We start from the raw sequence: 6,776 nt of genomic DNA on the forward strand, positions 1-6,776 counted from the left end.
TTTGTGGGAGCTGGGTGTTGCATCTCGATGTGGTGGAGTGGAAGGGAGAGTGAACAGGACAGAAGGAAAACACAGCAGGGTGCGGCTTGTTTCATACCAACCTGCTCCACTGGTACCTGACCCAGCCCTGGGAGAAGTACATTAGTTGTCTCTCTTAACAGACTAGTCAGCCTTTTAAAGTCCTGCCTCCAGCAGTCACAGCGGCAACAGAGTTTCAACACCAGCTTGGGGTAGATGCTATGCTCTAAGGTCAAACTGGTGGGTAGCTTCATGAATGCAAACTGGATTTCTTGATTACAACCTGTGTCAAGAAAGAAAATTCTACTAGTGACTCCAGAAGTCCCCGTTAGTCCTTGTCCCGAGCATCTCTTTTCTGTACGCCTGAAAGTAACCATCGTCCTGATTTCTGTGATAATGCATCTTTGCTTTTCACTATGACATATCAAATAGGTATGGGAGTTTAAACTTCGTAATTAATTTAGTTTTGCCAGTCTTTAAACATCATTTTCAACATAAAAAAAACCTCATTTCCCTCAGTCTTTGTCCCTCCTTTTCTGTGTAAATTAGTGAGAAAACTAATGTCCCACAATCTGGATTTTGTTGCCTGTACATAGCATTTCTTTTAAAATTTTTAAGAATTACTATTTTGTGTGTTTGGGTGTTTTGTCTACACATATATCTATGCACTGTGTGTGTGTGTGTGTGTGTGTGTGTGTGTGTGTGTGTTTGTAGCCCCACAGAGGCCAGAAGAAGGTGTTAGATCCCCTGAAAATGGAGTTACAGATGGCTCTGAACTGCCATGTGGGTGTTTGGAACCTGGATTCTCTGGAAGAGAAGCCCTCTCTGTAGGCACCATAAATAGCATTTCCACGCCCTCTGCATTTCTTGTATGTGCAAATAAACATGGAGACCAGACACCAAGCCTTAATGTCATTCCCCAGACGCTGTTCACCTTGTTTTGAGACAGAGTCTCTCACTGGAACTGGGGTTCATTGATTCAGCTAGGTTGAAAGGCTAGAGAGTGCCACAGATCTGCCTGTCTCTGCCTCTCTAGTGCAGGGATGACAAGCATGCTCCATTAGGACTGATTTTTCTGTAGGTGCTGGAGTTTGAACTTTCTACTTTATGCTTGTGCAGCAGGAAGCAGGCACTTTACTCCCTGAGCCATCTCCCTAGCCCTGACTCCTGGCTTCTACATTTCTGGATCTATCTATCTATCTATCTATCTATCTATCTATCTATCTATCTATCTATCTATCTATCTATCTATCTATCATCTCTATCTGAGACAGAAGCTCTCTACGTAGCCTTGACTGTTTTGGAACTCATTTTGTTGATCAGGCCAGTCTTAAACTCAGAGAGAGCTACCTGACTCTGCCTCCTAAATGCTGGGATTAAAGGTGTGTGCCACCATACCTGGCTCCATTTCCGGTACTCTTAAATTGAATCTTCATGATTGACACTGCAGGAGGCGTTGGTGGGAGTCTTTTTACTTCCCCCTCTTCTGTTTTTCTGTAATGTTCACAGTGGTGGTGACCACTGTCAGATGTCTCCTGATTCCTCCTCTCCTCCTGCTCTGGATCTTTTTCTTCTTTTCACCTACACATTTGCATCCCAGCCCCAGCATTTTCCTCGCGGTTTGGAGAGCAAATCTGTGCTAGTTAGTTTTGGGACAGGCCACACTAATCCACTTCATGTGTCCCCTCCACACAAATCTGCTCTGAGAGTCCTGTCAGCGATTTTGGTCTCAGCCTGACCATACCACCCAGGTCTTTATGGTTGGTCTGTCTCCATCCTCAATTTATATTTTGAGCCTGGGAGGATATATCAGTGTGGTAGTTGGCTACAGGCTTTGGCTCCACTGCCTACAGGATCCAGCTTTTCATTAGAGGAGTGAAAGGAAGTTATTACTCCCCCCCCCCCCGCCCTTGACACCCTTCCACTATTGTCCCACATTCTTTTTTTGTGGGGGGGGGGAATGCTATGAAGACACTGGAGGGACTGTTTGGCTTGAATTGAATTTTTGGTATATCACGTTGCTGTTGTTGTAAAGAAGCGTGCCTGAAAGCAGCAAAAGTAACTTGGGAATCTTTCTCTGATGCAGACAGTGAAAAAGTAACATGGGAACATCGTGCATTGTGCCCTGAGTACGAAAGTGAAGGCTCACGGTGTCTCAAACTCCATGCAAATTTCCACACAAGAGGGGAAATCGACCTGACAAATGCACCAGTCCTTGGAGATGATAAAATGTCTCTTCTCTCCTGATTATGGGTCCACATGGAGATTCCTGGTGTAGACACCCCAAAACCTTAAACCAAGTCACCAAAGTGTTCTAGAATCAATTATATTATTGGTAAACAAGCCAGAACTGTAGATTTTCGCTGTGAATAATTTAGTATAATGAAAATAATTCTCTTTGTTATGTTTTGAGACAGATTCTCACATAGCCCAGGTTGGCCTTGAACTGGCCATGTACACGATGATGATCTTGGTTGCTTGTGCCAACTTATTAAAAATTATTTTATGTGTATACATTCCTTACCTGTACATATACAGGTGTATCACACACATATTTGTTGAAGGAGCAGCAGGGCTGCGTCCCCGGCACCCGGCCGCCCGCATGGCTAGCTTATGCCCGAAATAATTACATGGAAACTGTATTCTTTTAAACACTGCCTAGTCCGGCTAGTTCCAGCTTCTTATTGGCTAGCTCTTACATATTAATCTAACCCATTTCTAATATTCTGTGTAGCCCATGAGGTGGCTTACCAGGAAGGATCTTAACCTGCATCTATCTGGCGTGGGAGAACCATGGCGACTCCTTCACTAAGCTTCTTTCACCCAGCATTCTCTCTGTTTACTCCACCCACCTATGTTCTAACCAATAAAATGGGCCAAGGCAGTTTCTTTATTAGTAAGAAATCACTCCCACACCACATATTTGGTTCTTGAGGAGCCAGAACAGGGCACCTAGTCCTCTAGAACCGGAATTACAGATAGTTGGGTATTGACATGTGGGCTATGGGAACTGGACCCTGGTCCTCTGCAAAAGCAGCAGCTGCTCTAAACTGCTGAGTCATCTCTCCAGATCCTTTATCTTTGTTTTTTGTTTGTGTGTGTGTTTGTTTTGTTTGTTTGCTTTTTGAGACCGGGTTTCTCTATAGCTTTGGAACCTGTCCTGGAACTCACTCTGTAGACCAGGCTGGCCTGGAACTCATAGAGATCCACCTGCCTCTGCCTCCCGAGAGCTGGATTAAAGGTGTGCGCATCATCACTGCCCAACTATCTTTGTTTTAAGATGGGAGTTTTCCACTGATGAATTGTTTCCCATATAATAGTTATATTAATAAAGTTTTTTTTGTCAAGTATACTGTCAGACATTGTAATCCTCTTAACGACTAGAGGGCCAGCAATTCCTCATTCGTGCATTTGTTACTCAGTTAACTGTGGCCCTGGAATAGGCTGGTTATGCTGTATCAGCTAACAAAATTCAAGTATGTGAAGTGAGTTTTCCTCCTCTTGTCCTGCTTGCTGATATCTGAATTGGACATAGTAGTGCATGTCTCTACCCTCAATACTCAGAAGGCTCAGGCCAGCTGGATAATAGCACAAGAACGCCTCAAAGGAAAAAAAATTGAAATGGGTCTTAATGCCGAGAGACCCTTTTTCCCATGGAGAAAACCCTACTGTGCCAATTCCCTACGTGCTTCTCTTCCTCACAGAACTCTTCTGCCCTCAAGACCGTTGTGGGTCAGACAACCACTTGAAAATGCCCTATCTTCTTTTGCTCCCCTGACGAGAGTTTGTGAATCATTTGAGGGGGCCCGGCAGGGTGGAAAACAGACAGCTGATAGGTAAAATCTTGCACCCTATTGACTTTGGCCTCAAAAGTCCACATGTTGCCTATAGCTTTGGGATGACCAATCTGTACCTTCAGCTCTCTCCTTTCACTTCTAGCTACTGTGAGTGGGTTTTAAGGCTGCAGGTATTAAAGGAAGGACAGGTTTGGGGACTTTTGGTTCTTCATGACCAAACACTAAGCTTGAGCCACAGGACCACATCACTCTGATGTGCAAGTTCAGGAACCCCAGGTGCAGACCCCCAGATCTGTCTAGGAGTTCAACTACCTGTGTCCACAGTTTCTTTCCAGACAACCTCAAGAACTTCTTGTTTGGGGGAAGGGAGTAGAAATGAGATCTTTTCTGTGCTTATAAGAACAGGGCAGGGAACCCTGATTGCTCTTTGGGCTGACGAGGGAGGGGGACTTGATTGGGGGAGGGGGGGAAAGGGGAGGCGGCGGTGGGGAAGAGACAGAAATCTTAAATAAATAAATAAATAAATAAATAAATAAATAAATAAACACCTCTAGTGGGCTGGAGAGATGGCTCAGTGGTTAAGAGCAATGCCTGCTCTTCCAAAGGTCCTGAGTTCAATTCCCAGCAACCACATGGTGGCTCACAACCATCTGTAAAGAGGTCTGCTGCCCTCTTCTGGCTGCAGACACACACAGACAGAATATTGTATACAAAATAAGTAAATAAATAAATATTTTTTTTTAAAAAGAACACCTCTAAGTGACAAGATTGGCTGCCCATATTCGCGTCAGATTATACAGTTTAAAACAATTATTATCATTACTATTACCCTATGCTTGTGTGAATGCAGGGCTGCCATGGAGGTCAGATGGTAGTTTTGGGGAATCATCTCTCACCTTCCACTTTGAGGCAGGGGCTCCCTAATTTCTGCTGCCGTTCTGCATACTCCAGCCCAGCTGGTCTGAGACCTTCTTGTCCGCTTCTCACCTCACCATTGCAGAGCTGGGACTACAGATGCATGCCACCGCACTTGGCTTCTATGTGGGTACCAGGGATGGAACTCAGATCACCAGGCTTGGTAGCAAAGCACTTTGCCCGCTGAGCCATCTCGCTGGCCCCAGATTGTATTCTCCTTTGGAATGGTTCATTTCCATTGCCATCTATCACCCTGCCGAATGCCTGTGAAGGCAGTGATGGCTGTACTGACTTGAGGTTAGTGACAGGAGTGGCTTCGGCCACTGGAATCTGTGTGGATGGGCCATAATACATCAGTGTTACAATGTGACACGTGTGACACGTAGCTTTAAGCAGCTCCACTAGCTTCCACTAACACCTCCGATCCTCTCATTTGTTTCAAGAATGGTCCATGTCCTATAAAGGTGTGCCTTTGGCCAGCACACCTTCAGCACACGATCACACTTGTGGCTGCAGCCTCAAGTCATTGACATTTGTTTTTGTCCTGCAGTAAAATAGGTTTGTGACCTATTTCTTTTTCATTTATTTATTTATTTGATCCAGTGATTCTCAACAAAAGTTCTGACTTATGCAGGCATTGTCTCTGCCATGAGACTTACCGGCCTATGAAACAAGTATCTTCGGATTGCCTACCTTTTCCTGGGCCAGGGAAGGAAATGATTTAGCTGTCTGAGGTGAGTGTACGGTCATGAGTAGCAAATATGGAATACTGAATGTCTGTGTAAGTACGAGCTAGAGAGTGAGGTCCCTACATTCGGTTTCTAAATTTTTATCCTGACATCTATATATGCATAAAACCATAAACTGAAAACTGACGTGGGATTCCCCTCTGTATGCTGTGATTGCCATTCGTTAATAAAGGAACTGCTTTGGGCCTATAGCAGAGCTATAGGGGAACAGAGCTAGGCGGGAGAAAACTAAACTGAATGCTGGGAGAAAGGAGGCAGAGAGAAGAAGCCATGGAGCTGCTGCCAGAGACAGACGCACTGAAACTTTGCTGGTAGGCCACGACCTCGTGTTTATGCACAGAGTAATAGGAATGGGTTAAATTAAGATGTAAGAGTTAGCAAATAAGAAACTGGCCAAACAGTGTTTTAAATAATATGGTTTCTGGGGGCTGGAGAGATGGCTCGGTGGTTAAGAGCACTGCCTGCTCTTCCAGAGGTCCTGAGTTCAATTCCCAGCAACCACATGGTGGCTCCCAACCATCTGTAATGGGGTCTGGCGCCCTCCTCTGGCGTGTGGGTATACATGGAGGCAGAAAGTTGTATACATAATAAATAAGTAAATCTTTAAAAAAAATAAATAATATGGTTTCTGTGTGATTATTTTAGGGCTGAGTAGCTATGAACCAACAAGCAGTCCCCCTCCTTACAACAGAAAACCCCAAGACCTGTTTTTTCCCACACTCAAGGAGTTTAAGGCAAAAAAAAAAAAATGAGTTTAAGGCATTTGGCGAATATAAGAAATGAAAAACGTGGGGAATGGACACAGTGGCTTCTTGTGCAGTGCCTTGAGAGCACCATGGAAGCTTGAGAGAGGTGGCAGAGGACAGCGGGGGTGGACGGGACAGTGTGGACAAGGAGAAAGGCATTTCACTCAGGGCAAGCTGAGTTAAATCACAGAGGTAGTGTGAGATCCTGGGCCTGGGGTGCACAGGACACTGACTGTCAATCTGATTTAAAACCATTTCTGGACTTGTGGGTGGGAGTGTTCCTAGATTAGACTAACAGAATGTAGGTGGCGGCATTCCATGGCTCCTCCAGGCTTCCTTACTACAGGCTGGTACGACCAGCCGCCCCACTCGTGCCCTCATGCCTTCCCTGATGTGATGAACTGTGTCCTCAAACTATGGGCCCAAACTAACCTTTCTTTTCTTCAGTTGCTTTTGTTAGCCATTTTGTCATAAGACATGATATCTACCTACTACAGGCCTGGGCGTGGAAGTGAGGACGAGGGCTGTTGGATGAGAAAGGTCAGCCAGGG

The sequence above is a fragment of the Alexandromys fortis genome, unplaced genomic scaffold, assembly GCF_014885135.2.
Source record: "Alexandromys fortis isolate MF-2015 unplaced genomic scaffold, M_Fortis_MF-2015_v1.1 scaffold_15, whole genome shotgun sequence".
Taxonomy (NCBI): domain Eukaryota; kingdom Metazoa; phylum Chordata; class Mammalia; order Rodentia; family Cricetidae; genus Alexandromys; species Alexandromys fortis.